At 45.1% G+C, this 16,928-nt stretch overlaps 3 protein-coding genes across 5 annotated transcripts in view; 2 read left to right on the top strand and 1 right to left on the bottom strand.

The window, feature by feature from the left end:
* The window catches only part of LOC132830201 (aldehyde dehydrogenase family 3 member A2-like), a 59,982-nt gene extending 54,981 nt beyond the window's left edge, over positions 1–5,001 (top strand). For 2 of the 3 annotated variants that reach the window (XM_060847725.1, XM_060847723.1), the window contains exon 11: positions 307–5,001. The gene's annotated coding sequence lies outside the window, so the exon portion shown is untranslated. The remainder of the gene's footprint in view (positions 1–306) is intronic. The other variant, XM_060847726.1, reaches the window with a different exon arrangement.
* nle1 (notchless homolog 1 (Drosophila)) overlaps positions 1–16,928 on the bottom strand; it is a 257,228-nt gene that overhangs the window by 92,006 nt on the left and 148,294 nt on the right. The gene's annotated exons all lie outside the window — the stretch shown is intronic.
* The window catches only part of LOC132830321 (heparin cofactor 2-like), a 182,452-nt gene continuing 174,955 nt past the window's right edge, over positions 9,432–16,928 (top strand). The window contains exon 1 of the mRNA XM_060847929.1: positions 9,432–9,494. The gene's annotated coding sequence lies outside the window, so the exon portion shown is untranslated. The remainder of the gene's footprint in view (positions 9,495–16,928) is intronic.

Genomic DNA, 16,928 nt, shown 5'->3' with positions numbered 1-16,928 from the left:
TCTAAGTTGCTTCGCTCCATTCTGCAGGTAGTATGCACTGCAGTTAAGAAATCTTGCAGACGGGGAAGTAGAGACTGAGAGTGCCAGGGAAGTAGAGACTGAGAGTGCCAGGGAAGTGTATTTCTTTGGAGATTGAATGTCCAAGGTTTGCTGATGCTCTAGTGTGAGCCATTGCAAGCCTGAACGTAGAGCGACAGCTTCAGTTGAGGTCTGAGTCCTAGTGAGAGGCTGTCACATCAATAACAGAACGAGAGTTTGGGTAGAAAATGGTTCTCTCTCCAATTCTGCATCTTTTGTTTCTTCCAGATTTACTGCTTTGAAAGACATTTGGAGCTAACACTGTTATGCACTTTGACCTCCTGGACACACATGTGAGGCTGATTTATTTTTTCCCGAGCCGTTGATTCACAGAGAATTGGGATAGATTTAAGTTCTCAGAACATTCTGACCAAAGTAATCTTGCAATTCAAGAATACTCCACTCAATAGCAGTGATGTGCCATCATCTTTCATGGGACAATGATGACCCTTGCACCAGCACAAACACAATGGTCTGCACCATAATTTATCTGATTCTTTATCTGTAAATATCCTGGGACTAATAATTACTCTGTTTTGAACTGTGGTTTTTATTTTTACGAAGATTTAAACACTAATTCACTTGTGATAAATTTAAGCTGCGTTTCATTTGTTCTGTGTGTCTCTGTGTCATTTAGAATGTTTTTGTTTTGTGTGGATTGTGTGTGACCCTCTCTCAAGGCTCCTCTAAAATGTTGGGTGAGTGCACCACTTGTGTTTCCTCCTCCATTTGGTAGAATATTCTAGCCAGCTTGCTGGAAGACATGTTGTCCAATTATGTATATGATCCAAGTTTAATGGACTGCTTTTCCTTTTTTGCTTTTACTGATCTGTATGCTTTGTAGCCTTTGGTCCAGGCATCCTGAAGCACTCCTTTTTTTTTAGGATGTATCTTTCTTTTTAAGTTTTATTACATCTTCAACAGTTGACCTTGATGGATAAATCTGAAATCAGAATACCTACAGTGCCAAGAGCAACTCTTTCTAAACATACTGCAACATTGATAAAGTTGGCTGGTCTTCAAGTTTGTCAGAAGCAGCTGTTTGAAGTGTCCTTCTGTTTTGAGCGCTGTCTCTGCCTGTGCACACCATAAATCAAACAGACCTATGTGTTTTTTTGGGGGGCGAGGGGCAGATAAAGACAAAGCAGGTGTTTATCTTTCAGGCTGACTGCATACTCAGCCTCCTGTGTGTGGCATCTTATTTCTAGTTGTTTTCCCAGTTGTCCTTCAGCCACTTAATGCTACAGATCCCACACTGAATTTTAGACAGCGATGTCAGTCTGTGAATAATCTCCAAAGGCTGTGGATCCACTCCAGAGATTTCAGCTCAAAACCAAGCCCGACCATCCCAATGCAGTGCTGAGGGAGTGCAGTGGAACCATATTTTGTTTGCTGTATTAAGCAGATTTGGCTTTTTTTAAAAAAAAATCTCCCATGGTCTTAGCAAGTTTTGTAGCTCAGGTTGAGGTTTGCTTGCTGAGCTGAAAGGTTCATTTCCAGGCATTTCATCACAATACTAGGTAACATGATTAGATTACATTAGATTCCCTACAGTGTGAAAACAGACCCTTCAGCCCAACAAGTCCACACCGACCCGCCGAAGAGTAACCAATCCAGTCCCATTTCCCTCTGACTAATGCACCTAAAACTGCAGGCAATTTAGCATGGCCAATTCACCGGACCTGCACAGCTTTGGACTGTGGGAGGAAACCAGAGAACCCAAAGGAAACCCACACAGACACAGGGAGAATGTGAAAAGTCCACACGGACAGTTGTCTGAGGCTGGAATCGAACCTGGGACCCTGGTGCTGTGAGGCAGCAGTACTAACCACTGAGCCAGCATACTGCCCGTTTATTACTGCAGCGCACATGATTATTTGTTACTCACTCACAGGATAAGGGCGTCGCTGGATAACCAGTACTTACTGCCGCTAAATCTTACCTAGTTGTAATCTACTATGGTGACGAAACGTCTGGCAATAAACCTTCCAACTCAGCGAGCAAACTTACATCCAGAACCTCAACCTGAGCTACAAATCTTCTCAAAACTCGCTAAGACTATGGGTGCAATATGTTAAAAATGCCCCGAAAATGGGAAACGAATGCCATCTGAGAGAGGGCAACCCGTGAACAGCTGTCCTTCCTGTACCAATGCCAAAGGAAACAGGTCCTGCCTAAATGTCTTTAATACAAACCTTCCCTTAACACCCCACTCGCCATAAGAATAGCAGAACAAAATGGCTGCAGAATGCTTAGAGAAATGATTATTGATCCCACAACAGACTTTGTAACTACAACCGGGAAATTTGGTGCCAAACATCTTTACTGGACAGGCACAGTACAACAAACCATAGATATTAGAGCGCACCAAACATAGAAAATGAAAAAGCTAGACCTGCAGAAGAAACTAGACAAACTTACACAAAGTAATAACACTGACAACACTTACCTTACCGACCCTTAACAGACACTGAAAAAGCCGTCTTAATAAGAGGATTACAACTGCCAGAATGCGGACAAGAAAGATTTCTTAGCAGCGATAGAAACAACACTAAAAGACAATCAACTCACAGAAGAAACCCAACAAACCACCAGCCAGGTAGTCGCACCAACATTAAGCAGAAGAAAGAAAGGAAACACACTCAATGCACAAGAAAGGAATGTACTGGAAAGACTTAAAAAAAAGATTAAAACATTGTTATCATACCTGCAGACAAAGGACACTTGATAGTCATTCTAAATTGGAGAGACTACATTGAAAAAGCGAATGCACTACTTACAGATACCAACACTTACCAACAAGTGGTGGTAGACCCAATCCCACAACTAGAGAACTGAATCACAGCTCTACTCAAATAACTTCAGAAAGCTGGAAAAATAAATAAGACCAACATCCAAAAAAATGAAACCGGACAGATCCAACACACCACGCTTCTACGGATTACCCAAAATTCACAAACCAGGAGCCCCCCTCAGACCCATAGTCTTGCTACCCGGTACACCAACTTACAGATTAGCCAAGGAGTTAAACCAAAGACTAAAATACTTAGTAGAAGACTCGCGTTACTCTATCCACTCCACCCAATAATTCCTGAAGACCATCAAAGACACCAAGATAGAAGAGGATGAAATAATGGTCTCTTTTGATGTAACAGCCCTGTTTACATCAATTACCATTAACCTGGCCAAGGAAACACTGACTACACTATTAGAAGACCCAAAGACACATACACCAAATACCACAAACTTCATCAGCAAGACAGTATCATCAAGCTACTGGACCTATGCCTTACCACACACTTCACCTTCAACAACAAAACCTACAGACAAACTGACGGAACACCCATGGGATCTCTGATATCGGGGTTCTTAGCAGAGGCAGTAATGCAGATACCCGAACAAACAGCTCTGTCAACCATCCAACCCAGCATCTACAGGAAAACAACACATACGGACCAAATATTAAACTACAGAAGCAATCATCCCAACATCCACAAATGAAGCTGCATCAGAACATTATTCCAATGAGCCATCTCTCACTGCAGCACAGAGGAACTACACAGAGCAGAGGAAAATCACCTATACCGTGTATTCAAAAAGAATAGGTAGCCAATGAACACAGTCTGCAGATTTCTCAGTAACAAATCCAAACAAAACGTGTCCAGAAATCCTAGCCACTCTCCCCTACACCAAAGACATCTCAGAAATGACTGCCAGACCACTCAGACCCCTTGGCATCATGGTAGCCCATAAACCTACCAACACACTAAAACAGCAGCTAATGATCTTGAAAGACCCTATACAGACAACAAGCAAAACTAGTGTCATTTACAAAATACCTTGCAAGGACTGAAACAAACACTACATTGGCTAGGCAGAAACCTAGCCACCAGGATACATAAACACCAATTAGCCACAAAACGATATAACCCCCCTCTCACTTGTATCCTTACATACAGATAAGAAAGGGCACCACTTCGACTGGGACAACACATCCATCCTAGGCCAGGCCAAACAGAGACACACATGAGAATTCCTTGAAGCATAGCATTCCAACCCGAACTCTATCAACAAACACATCGAGTTAGACCCCATCTACCAACCTCTAAGAAAAAGAACAGGAAATGGCATCACCACAGGAAATGGCATCACCAACCCAAAGAAGCCCAAACGTATAAATTGGAAGCAGGAATCATGTACAGTGCTTCACCTGAGGCCCACTGAAGATGTTACCTAGTAAGGTGACGAAACGTCTGGAAATAAACCTTCCAGCTCAGTGAGCAAACCTACATCCAAACCTCCCATGGTGTTTTTGCTGCAGAAGAGCAGCTGAGATAGCCCTAGTGTTCTGCCTAATATTTTTTCATCCATCAACATTCCAAAAACATATTATCTCATTGTTGTGAAGAAATTGATTGCTGTGTTTCATACATTACATCCGTGATTGACTGCAACAAAAATAAATAATTGAAATGCATTCAGAGTGCATTAGGAAGTTGTGATGGATCCATTAAAAATGCAAGTCTCTGGTTTTGAAACAGCCTAATTTTAAATTCACTGGGATGCGTTTTACCCCGGCCCCCAATCTCCCTTGCCTCATACCAATGGAGTTTCCTTTTCTGATCCTGTTCCCAGCCATTTTTGGTTTAAAGCTGTGAGCCAGCCCTTTTTTTTTAAGTAAAAAAGGCTGCATCTGTCACAGACACGCACACACACACACCACACATGAATAGAGCGTTGTACATACATGTACAAAATCCGTTTTAGTGCTACATCATGACCAAGCAACCAACTGGGCAGCTTCCGAAAATCCCTGGCTCTTCTGTAATGACACACGTACCTTCTTCCTTCTACATTGAAAATCAGTTGTCCAATTAATGTATGTTTGATTTGGAAGTTTGAAGATGGGCTGAACTATGTAATTATCTTGATTTTGTAGAAGAGAGTGAAGTAAATAGCATTTATGTTCAGATCAAAGTGATGGTCTTGTGAATTTCACCCCATCCTGTGCACACATTTCACATCAGGTGAGCAGGGTGATCTGATCATCAAGAATCTGATGGATATTAAAGATTGATGAGAGATCACATGACCGAACCCACACTAAACCTGATGTATATTCAATATTTTTTTGGAAAACCTAGGTAAATGGATTGAGGAGCTTGTTAATTTGTAATTGTTGGAAGATATGCATCTGATGGGACTGAGATGGTGCAGGAAGTCTGGACGCAGTTGGAAGGTTTTTTGATTTGATTTATTATTGTCACATACTCAGATTCAGTGAAAAGTTTTGTTTTGCATGCAGTACATGCAGACCATACCACACTAAGTGCATTAGAGTAACAGACCAGAGCGAGGAATACACTGTTACAGCTGCAGAAAAGGACCAGAAAGAGCGAGATCAACATTAAATTTAAACTTTGAGAGGTCCATTCTGAAGACTAATAACAGCAGGGAAGAAGCTGTTCTTGAATCTGGTGCATGTGTTTAAACATTTGTATCTTCTGCCTGATGGAAGAGGGTGGAAGAGAGTATAATGGGGGTGGGAGGGGTCTTTGACAATGTTGGTTGTTTACCCAAGGCAGTGGGAAGTGTGGATGGAGTCAATAGAGAGGAGGCTGGTTTTCGTGACGGACTGGGCTGTATTCACAACCCTCTGTAGTTTCTTAACGTCTTGAGCAGAGCAGTTGCTGTACCAAGCCATTATGCATCTGGATAAAGTGCTCTCTGATTTTTTTTCTAAAGGAAAAACAAAGACACACAAAAAACAATAAAGAAAACCAAAAAGAACAAATACCCTCTCTGGAAAAAGGGAGAAAGAATGAAAATCTCCTGCTCCAAAACACAGAACAGGAACACACTGACTGTAACCCCAGCCAGCACACTGTCAGTGTCCTAAACTGAGGGGACTTTAAATCTTCTGGTTTTATTTTTTTTCTTTGTTTCTCGTCTTTTTAAAATTCTTTTTTTAAAATACATATTATGAGAGGCATAGAGATGTACAGCATGGAAACAGACTCTTCAGTCCAACCTGTCCATGCCGACTAGATATCCCAAACCAATCTAGTCCCACCTGCCAGCACCCAGCCCATATCCCTCCAAACCCTTCCTATTCATATACCCATATCCTTTTCTTCTTTACCCCCACGTTACCGCCTAACAGCGGTAGTGCTTATATTTTCCCCTGTGCAGCTGTGAGACAGTGTGCAAGACAACAGGTGTACAAATCTTTACTCAATTTGCACCACCAGGAAGAAGGGGAAAAAGCAGGGTGGCCAGTGACAAGCAATGCCCTTTTTAAAGTGCTTTCTACGGTCCTTCTGTAATAAGAAGGCAGCTAACAATTTTGTTGTGTCTCATTATTCTTTCGTGGGGTGTGCGTGTCGCTGGCAAGGCTGGAGCACTGGGGAGAGTTGGATCTGTACTGTCTGCACCTGGACTGTACTGGGTCCAATGTTTTGGTGAGTCATCTAATAAATGGGATGAGCAACCAAGTTAGGTAGGAAAGTAAGTTATGAAGAGAACAGACGGGGTCTGCAACTGGATCTAGATAGGAGAAGAGTGGGTACAAAAATTGGGAGGTAGAGTATACCTTAAGAAAGGATGTAAATGCACACTTAGCATAGTGTTGATTGTCTTGTGAGGAAGGGTTGGACAGGATAGACCTGTATCTATTGGAGATCAGGATGGAAGGTGATCTTTTTAAAATATTTAAGATCTAACCGGATACATGCTGAAATGATGTGGAAGAGATGAGAATAAGGAACACTAAGTTTATAAATACAGTCAGTTCTGTAATGCAGTGGTTCCATTCTCGTGCAACCCCGTGTTATAAGAAAATTGTGTAATAGCAGCACCATTTAAACTAATGGGGGTGGAGTTGCGTTATAACCAAGTTACACTTTAAAAACAGCGTCCACAATTCATCAATTGCCTTACAGCATTAACAAAATGTGCAGTATAGCAGAACAGCCTGTAAATGGTCTCCCATTTAAGATGGGGGATGATAAATTCTTTTCATAGATGTTTTTTTTCTCTGTGGACCTCTCATCCCCCGACTTGTGGACGCAGATTTAATGAATATTGTTAAGATGCAGGTAGATATGTTGTCGACCAAAAAGAGAGTCCCAGGTTATTGGGGTAGAGAGAGAGAGTAGCTTTTTATTTGCCATTTCTACTATATACAACTGTTACAATAAAGAAAACAAGAAAGCATTCCTCCAGGACTGAGAATGTGGAGATGAGGCCACACCAAATCAGTCAAGGTCTTATTGAAGGGGAGAGCAGGCCCCAGGGCTGGATCCACCTATTCTTTCACCTATTTAGTTGCATATTTTCACAGCCCTTCTTGAAATAGAGGTGCATCAACACACGATCATAAGAGATATCACTGGGCAGCGTCAGCTTGGACGTTATTTTGTAGGGTCCTTTAAAACTGTAGACACCATTTTGATAACCACTGTGCGAGGAGGTTTGTTCCCTGTCCATAACCTGCATGCAATGCAGGTCCTTTATTAGGTCTCCAGGAGGCAGTAGTGAGCAGTGTTTTAGATTAGATTACTTACAGTGTGGAAGCAGGCCCTTCAGCCCAGCAAGTCCACACCGACCCTCCGAAGAGCAACCCACCCAGAACCATTCCCCTACATTTACCCCTTCACCTAACACTACGGGCAATTTAGCATGGCCAATTCACCTAACCTGCACATTTTTGGATTGTAAGAGGAAACCGGAGCACCAGGGCAGACACGGGAAGAATGTGCAAACTCCACACAGACAGTTGCCTGAGGCGGGAATTGAACCAGGGTTCCTGTGAGGCAGCAGTGCTAACCACTGTGCCACCGTGCCACCCATTTAGACCTCTGCAGGAGTAAAGTTTGATCATTCTGGATGAGGCAATGATGTGCCTCTAAGTTGAACAAAAAAAAATCCAGTAGACATTTATTTGTCTTTGTTCCGCGATCAACATTTCTAAAATAATAGAGTATTTCTGCTCTTTTTCAATTGTGTTTAGGGGACCGTTGTGTGCAATCTGGCTGCTGTAATTCCCAACAGCAAAACAACTTGTACTTATGTAACACCTTTAACAATAAATGTCAAGAGGCCTCCCAGGGATGTTATCGATCAAATTTTGACATCGAACCACATTAAAGATATTTTAGGACAGATAGGGTTTCAAGGAGCATCTTTAAAGGAAAAGAATTCAACATCGTGAGGCCCCAGGCTGTCAGTGCTACAGCAATTTAAACATGGGCCGGAGTTGGAGGACTTCAAAACGTTGTCAGGCCAGAGGACGTTAGAGATAAAGGAAAGGTGAAATCACAGAGGTTGGGAAGCACCGCTGAGAATTTTAAAATCGAGACAAAGTTGGACTAAGATCCAGTGAGGACAGGGCTGATGGGTAATGGAACCCAGATTCCAGCAGTGTTTTGCAGAGGGTACATGTTAGGAGGCCAGAGGGAGAGCACTTGTGTCAGTGATAAAGGCTCTGATAAGGAGCTGAGACTGAGTGATGGTACCGAGATGGGAGTAGGCAGCCTCAATGATTTGTTGCCAGACCTGTGAAACTTTCCTGCAACTTCTGTTTTTGTTTCTGATTTGCAGCATCTGCAGTTCTTTTTGGTTTTTAGTCACCATGATTGAACATATATGTGGTCAAACGCTCAACTCTTTGTTAAATGCGACACCTTGGCGTTTTGTTGATTCCAAAGCAGTTTGAGATATCTTTGAGTTGTGAAATTATTAATCGTGTGTGGAGAGGCGGGGGTGAAATGGGCTGTGGGCCTGATCCGAATGTGGTTAGAGAGCCCGAAGTATTGGTGAGGGAAGGCCCCCAGCATTTGCAGCTTCGAGAGCAGGGAACCTGAGGTTTCCCAGAGAGCAGGCCGCAGCGGAGGAGACTGAGCCTTTGCAGGGAGTAAACTTCGAAAAGACTTTTACTTTATTCCTTCATTTTCCACTTAATACCAGGAATGACTGTAATGTTAACTTTATTTCTCTATTTTTCCACTTCTACTAAGACAAACAATAATGCTTTACTTTTAACTTTGTCTCTCTGTTATCACTTGTGCCTAAGTTTTGTACCTCGTACCTGAGATGGTGACATTGCAACTTCTCACTGTACTTTTGTATCCCTGTACTGAAGTACACCTGATGATAAAGCTGAAATTGAAAAATGCAACTTGCTGTTTTGCTCTTTTGCAGTAGGTGGCAGTATTCACTCAATCTTCTGCTTTATTCCTCACACACGCTTTGGAATATTGTAATTGTAAAGAGTTTAACTTCAACCTATGACCTGCATGAGGTCAAGTAAGGTTTCATTTTCAGGTGTGGGACAAGATAAGACCAGAATTGATGCAACTATTATCCTCTGATCACAGCCAGCTGCTAGAAGGAAGAGTGAATGCCCTGGAGTGAAGGTTTGTGAAAGTTTTGAGTTTTGAGGCATAATACTAATCTAATTCTGTCAAACCTCTTTGCTACTTTGTTGCAAAGACCAATTAATTTTGAATGGTTTAGGCTTTGTCAAAGTTACCGACCTTTCAACTGACCTTTTTCTCAAAAATCCTCAGTTAGAGTTATAAAGTCATAGAAATGTACAGCACAGAATCAGACCCTTCAGTCCAACTCGTCAGTGCCGACCAGATATCCTAACCTAATCCAGTCCCATTTATAAAATCTCTACAGTGTAGAAACAGGCCCTTCAGCTCAACAAGTCCACACCAACTCTCTGAAGAGTATCCCACCCAGACCCATTCCCCTACCCTAATGCTCTATATTTACTCCTGACTAATGCACCTAACCAACACGTCCCTGAACACTACGGGACAATTTAGTATGGTCAGTTCTCCCTAACCTGCACATCTTTGGGTGAAACTGGAGCACCTGGAGGAAATCCACTCCGGGAGAATGTGCAAACTCTACACAGTCGCCTGAGGCTGGAATCGAACCTGGGCGCCTGGCACTGTCAACCACCGTGAAACCCACTTGTGTGGCTTGGTGTAGGTTTGCTTGCAGCAGAGAGACAGGGTTTCAGGGAAGGGTCTTGAATGGAGGTGCCTCACATCGAGAAGAACACAGAATTACCAGCACTTGGCCCATATCCCTCTGAACCCTTCCTATTCCTTTTAAATGCTGTAATTGCACCAGTCTCCACCACTCCCTCTGGCAGCTCACTCCATACACACACCACCCTCTGCATGAAAAAGGTGCCCCTAAGATCCCTTTTGAATCTTTCTCCTCTCACTTTAAACCTAAGCCCTCTAGTTTTAGACTCCCTACCCTGGGAAAAAGACCTTAGTTATTCACCCTATCCATGCCTGTCATGATTTTATAAACCTCTATAATGTCACCCTTCAGCATCCATCGCTCCAGGGAAAACAGCCCCAGCCTATTCAGCATCTCCCACAGCCCAAAAACAAGGGTAACCGAGCCTGAAATGTAAACTCTGATTTCTCTTCATTGATGCTGCCAGATCTGCTGAGCTTTTCCAGCAATTTCTGTTTTTGTTTCTGATTTATAGCATCAGCAGTTCTTTCAGTTTTTATTCCCTATAGCTCAAATCTTCCAACCCTGGCAACATCCTTGTAAATCTGTTCTGAATCCTTTCAAGTTTCACAATGTCCTACAGAAGAGAGACCAGAATTACACGCAGTATTCTAAAAGTGGCCTAACCAATGTCCTGTACAGCTGCAACATGACCTCCCAACTCCTATAATCAATGCTCTGACCAATACAGGCAAGCATACTAATCCAATCCAATCTACCTGTGACTCCACTTTCAAGGAGCTATGAACCTGCACTCCAAGGTCTCTTCATTCAGCAACACTCCCTGGGACCTTACCATGAAGTGGATAAGTCCTGCCCTGATTTGCCTTTCCAAAGGGTAGCACCTCACATTTTTCTAAACTCCCATCTGCAACTCATCGGCCCATCTGATCAAAGTCCCATTGTGTTCTGAGATAGCCTTCTTTGCTGTCCACTACACCTCAAATTTTGGTGTCATCTGCAAACTTACTAACCATACCTGGGGTGGCACGGTGGTTAGCACTGCTGCCTCACAGCGCCAGAGATCCAGGTTCAATTCCCGACTCAGGCGACTGACTGTGTGGAGTTTGCACGTTCTCCCCGTGTCTGTGTGGGTTTCCTCCGGGTGCTCCGGTTTCCTCCCACAGTCCAAAGATGAGCGGGTCAGGTGAATTGGTCATGTTAAATTGCCCGTAGTGTTAGGTAAGGGGTAAATGTAGGGGTATGGGTGGGTTGTGTTTCGGCGGGTCGGTGTGGACTTGTTGGGCTGAAGGGCCTGTTTCCACACTGTAAGTAATCTAATCTAATACCTCTTATGCTCGCATCCAAATCATTTATATAAATGACAAAAAGTAGAGGACCCAGCACCGATCCTTGTGGCACTCCACTGGTCACAGGCCTCCAGTCTGAATAGAACCCTCCACCACTACCCTCTGTCTTCTACCTTTGAGCCAGTTTTGTATCCAAATGGCTAGTTCTCCCTGTATTCCGTGATATCTAACCTTGCTAACCAGTCTCCCATGAGGAACCTTGTCGAACACCTTACTGAAATCCATATAGAAAATGTCCACCTCTGTGCATTCATCAATCTCCTTCATCACTTCTTCAAATAAATGAAGCTAGTGAGACATGATTTCCCAAGCACAAAGACCTGTTGACTATCACTAATCAGTCCTTGCCTTTCCAAACACAAATTGTTAGATGGAATATCCCAAAACTGCTTACAGTCAAAGAAATATCATATTTTTCGAAGTCTGGTTACTGTTGTAATGTAGGCAATGAATTTAAGTGTAAACTCCCTCAACAAGCAATGAAGTGAATGACCAGATGATCTGTTTTCTTGTTGCGCATGTTTGGGAATCAATAAGTATTTGGCCAATATGTTTTACCGCACAGCTTCATCCTTCCAAGGCAACTCAAGCTTGGGCAGTTATTGTAGGCAACACAGATTTCGGCAGTGGCTAATGCTGAGATTTCAACATAACAGTGATGCCGAGCGTGAATACAAACCTAGTTCCCAATGCTCAGTTTCCTGATTAGCAATTGTACTTCGATACAATACAAATGATGGGAACTGAAAGTTAGTCTCATCCTCTTTTTTTCCATTTATTTTCAGCCTCTGGTCAATTCATTCTATTGAATTATTTATTTACTTTGGCTATTCCATGTGCCCCCCTCTGAGGGTTTTTAATATTCACTCGCGCCTCCACACGTATCCTGCTGCTGTAAGTCCGTGGCTGCTCATGACTGTTGAAGCCAGTCAAACTGTGAAGGTTTGGAGAGGTTTTTATTTATTTCAAAAATACATTTTATTCATAAAAATATCTTTATATACATAAAGGTCACTATACCAGTTCTGTTCAGTCCAGCAGCAGATTGAAGAAACAAACATCAAAGTTTGACTCTATCCAGGAAACAAATCACAAGACATTGGTTACTTAAACCAGACCAATATTTATATGTATTTGAGACACTGGGAGGGTCTGAAAACTGACCAGTCCTTCAGCAGGAAGACCTCAGAAGGTGGTCTTTCCCCACTGTGCTTTGTCAGCAGCTGCCCCAGGCTTTAGTACATCCCCTCAGCACGTAGTCCTGGAGCTCGGAATGTGCCAGTCTGCAATACTCAGTCAGGGCCAACTCCTTGCTCTGGAAGACCAACAAGGTTCGGGCAGACCAAAGAGAGTCTTTTATCGGGGTGATGGTCCTTCAGGCACAGTCGATGTTCGTCTTGGTGTGTGTCCCAGGGAACAGCCCGTAGAGCATAGAGCCGTGTTTGGGATGAACATCGACACAAATCACTGCATCTTCCTCCAGGCTTCCTTCACAAAGGCACATTCCAGCAGGAACTGGGTGACAGTCTGTACCCCGCCCCCACCCAGCAGCTGCTTCGAGGGCAGTGTGCGGTGACACAGACCGACGGGGCCTACAAGCAGGGTCTCACAGGCAGAGCCCTTCTCACCACCAGCCAAGCGATGTCTTGGTGCTTGGTGGAAAGTTCTGGCGGTGAGGCGGTCTGCCAAATTACTTTGAGAGTCTGTTCAGGGAACAACCTGACAGGATCCACCCTCTCCTTTCCCAGCAGGGTCTCGGTGACCTTACATGCTGACCATTTCCTGATGGACTTGTGGTCAAAGGTGTTTCTCTTTGCAAATGTCTCGATGGGGAACAGGTAATACAGAACAAGCCGACTACTTGAAACAGCAAGACCCATCCTTCACAACACTGGGGACAGATAGATCCTCAGTACAGAGTGACACCTGGTGTTTGTATACCGAGGGTCAACGCACTGCTTGATGTAGCCACACACAAAGGTAGCCATCAGGATGAAGGTAGTGTTGGGTACGTTCATCTCCCCCTCTCCAGTTATCCAGAGTTTTGTACATGGTGTCCCTGCAGACCCAGTCTATCTTCGACCTCCAGATGAAATGGAAGATGGCTTGGGTGACTGCAGTAGTGCAGTTTGCACGCATTGGTCAACTTTGCGCCACGTACAACAATAGAGAGAATACCCCACACATCATGATCAGTGCAGAGAGTTCACCCAAATTATAGGGATGCATGGGGCTCCCTCAGTGACAAGACAGTGGGTGAACAGACGTTGGGTAATTCTATAAACTCTCGAATTGGGTTTTAATATTGCCAGTATTAACGTGTGTAGCGTTAAATCTACTGTGGTGTGACATGTCTCCACATTGGCTTAGCTGGCCGTTACCAGAACAGACCTTCCTGTTTCTGCAGGAGTGTGGGATACCACACCTCAGCAACTACCGGAGATGGTCGAGGTTATGTGCCCACAGGCCTTCGATCTGTAATGGTGAAGGCCTTGAGGTGCATGGGGTACCTCTGGGCCAGACACTCCAGGCTTTGAGGGTCTTCTTGCCAAGGAAGGAGCATTCACAACATGGCCAGTCAGGTTGATATGTAAATTCCACCGATGGTTGGCGGTAAGGCTGGGACAATCTCCTGGTCAGTTGTAGTATGTCTGACCAATGGAAGTCACTCGTGAGTCACGCTCTTGTTCAGACTGTGGTCAATGAGGTGCCACTTGCCTTCACCAGCTTTCCTCTTGCTCTCGCCCCTTTTGTCTTTGTCACCCACCTGCTTCAAGACCAGCTCCACCTCGGTGACGTGAGACTCACTACGAAGGGCGGTCCAGCACACCCTCTTCCCTAAAGTCAGGATCAAAGCCAACTTCCCACTCGGCAGCTTCCAGGGTACTGCTGAAGCATTGCCTCGGCCTGCCCCGTCAACACTGACCAGCCGTGAGCGAGAGGGTAGAGTGGGCACACTTGGAAAGGAAGTCTTTAGCCGTCTGGTGCAGAGGCCTGTCCAGTGCAGTTAGTGTGTGGGAATGGTCACCACCATGGCAAGGACCAATGAGCAAGTGAAGTGACTGTTGTCCTTCAGGAGCTGATCAACAGCTATGAAACCGGGGAGACGGTGTGTGATTCCCTCACTAAACATCACGGGAGGAAAACATGGATTATCTCATCATTAGCACATTGCTGGGATCTTGCTGTGCACTGTTTGGCTGCTGCATTTCATACATTACCACAGTGAATACCCTTCGACAAGGCCCATTGTTGGATGTGAGCTGCTATGGGAGATTGTGAAAGGTGTGTCTCCATATCAGTCAGTCCTTCCTCCATGACCTTGAAGAATAAAGGCTTTATCATGTGTTTCCTCAGAATCCTCTCTCCCAGGTTTGAGGGTGCTGAGAGCCATCTGCTCGTTCCAGCGTTGCCCCGCACAAAGAATGAACAGTCAGATGGGTAATCAGAACGGTACCCAATACCCACTTACTGCATTAGGCACCGTTGGGAGTTTAGGGAATGGAGAGGGAAGAATGCACAAAAATCAAATTGCCTCTTGATTTCAAATTGCACTTTTCATCTTCATGTGGCAAAACAGAGACCATTCGGCCTATCGCGTTAATACCTGCTGCGTTAGCTGCACAGCCCTGCTCCTCCACAATACTTGTAGGCTGAGTAAACAGACTGCTGGGAGGGTGGGAGTGACTGATTTACCAGAAAACACTGGCTGACCTAATACTGTCTGCTCTCGATGTTGTGCAGCTTACGTTGCACCAGCTGGCGTCATACCGCAGATAACTGTAGCAGCACCCAATCTCATCCAGCAGACACACAGTCTCAGCTCAATCTAACACACATTCACACTGCCAGCACTCTTTTCCCCCTGCTTCCTAAAACAAAATCAAGACCATTCCCTGACTCAGGCAGGGGCTCAGTTACCTTCTGTACCCCACCCCAGTGAAGTGAAGTCACAGAGTCATACGGCATGGAAACAGACCCTTCGGTCCAACCGGTCCATGCTGACCATCATCCCAAACTAAACCAGTCCCACACTGCCTGCTCCTGGCTCATATCCTTTCCTATTCATGTACTTATCTAAGTGTCTCTTATAGCCACATTCACCAACTCTCCTTGAAGTCCACTCTACACAGGAACCATCCCACTGCACCCCTGCTCCAACAATCAGAACCATCCCACTGCACCGCTGCTCCAACAGTCAGAACCATCCCACTGCACCCCTGCTCCAACAGTCAGAACCATTCCACTCCACCACTGCTCCAACAGTCAGAACCATCCACACCACCCCTGCTCCAACAGTCAGAACAATCCCACCTCACCCCTGCTCCAACAGTCAGAAACATCCCACCACACCCGTGCTCCAACAGTCAGAAACATCCACTGCATCCCTGCTCCAACAATCAGAACAGTCTCAATGCAACCCTGCTCCAACACTCAGAACCATCCACTGCATCCTTGACCTACCAATCAGAACCATCCCACTGCACCTCTGCTCCAACAGTCGGAGTCATCCCACTGCCCCCCTGCTCCAACAATCAGAACCATCCACCACACCCCTGCTCCAACAATCAGAACCATCACACCGCACCCCTGCTCCAACAGTCAGAATCATCCACTGAACCCCTGCTCCAACATCACAACCATCCATTGCACCCCTGCTCCAACAATCAGAACCATCCTACCGCACCCCTGCTCCAACAATCAGAACCATCCACTGCACCCCTGCTCCAACAGTCAGAATCATCCACTGAACCCCTGCTCCAACAATCAGAACCATCCACTGCACCCCTGCTCCAACAGTCAGAACCATCCACTGCACCCCTGCTCCAACAGTCAGAACCATCCACTACACCCCTGCTCCAACAGTCAGGACCATCCCACTGCACCCCTGATCCAACAGTCAGAACCATCCCACTGCACCACTGCTCCAACAATCAGAACCATTCACTGCACCCCTGCTCCAACACTCAGAACCATCCCACTGCACCCCTGCTCCAACAATAAGAACCAACACACTGCACCCCTGCTCCAACAATCAGAACCATCCCACTGCACCACTGCTCCAACAGTCAGAACCATCCACTGCACCCCTGCTCAAACAATCAGAACAATCCCACTACACCCCTGCTCCAACAATCAGAACCATCCCACTCCACGCCTGCTCCAACAATCGGAACCATCCCACTGCATCCCTGCTCCAACAGTCAGAACCATCCCAATGCACCCCTTCTCCAACAATCAGAACCATCCACTGCACCCCTGCTCCAACAGTCAGAACCATCCACTGCACCCCTGCTCCAACAGTCAGAACCATCACACCTCACCCCTGCTCCAACAGTCAGAACCATCCACTGCACCCCTGCTCCAACAGTCAGAACCATCAAACCGGACCACTGCTCCAACAGTCACAACCATCCCACCGCACCCCTGCTCCAACAATAAAAACCATCACACTGCACCCCTGCTCCAACAATATGAAGCATCACACTGCACCTC

This window comes from Hemiscyllium ocellatum, chromosome 31 (genome assembly GCF_020745735.1).
Source record: "Hemiscyllium ocellatum isolate sHemOce1 chromosome 31, sHemOce1.pat.X.cur, whole genome shotgun sequence".
Taxonomy (NCBI): Eukaryota; Metazoa; Chordata; class Chondrichthyes; order Orectolobiformes; family Hemiscylliidae; genus Hemiscyllium; species Hemiscyllium ocellatum.
This window is presented reverse-complemented; position numbering and strand designations above follow the sequence as displayed.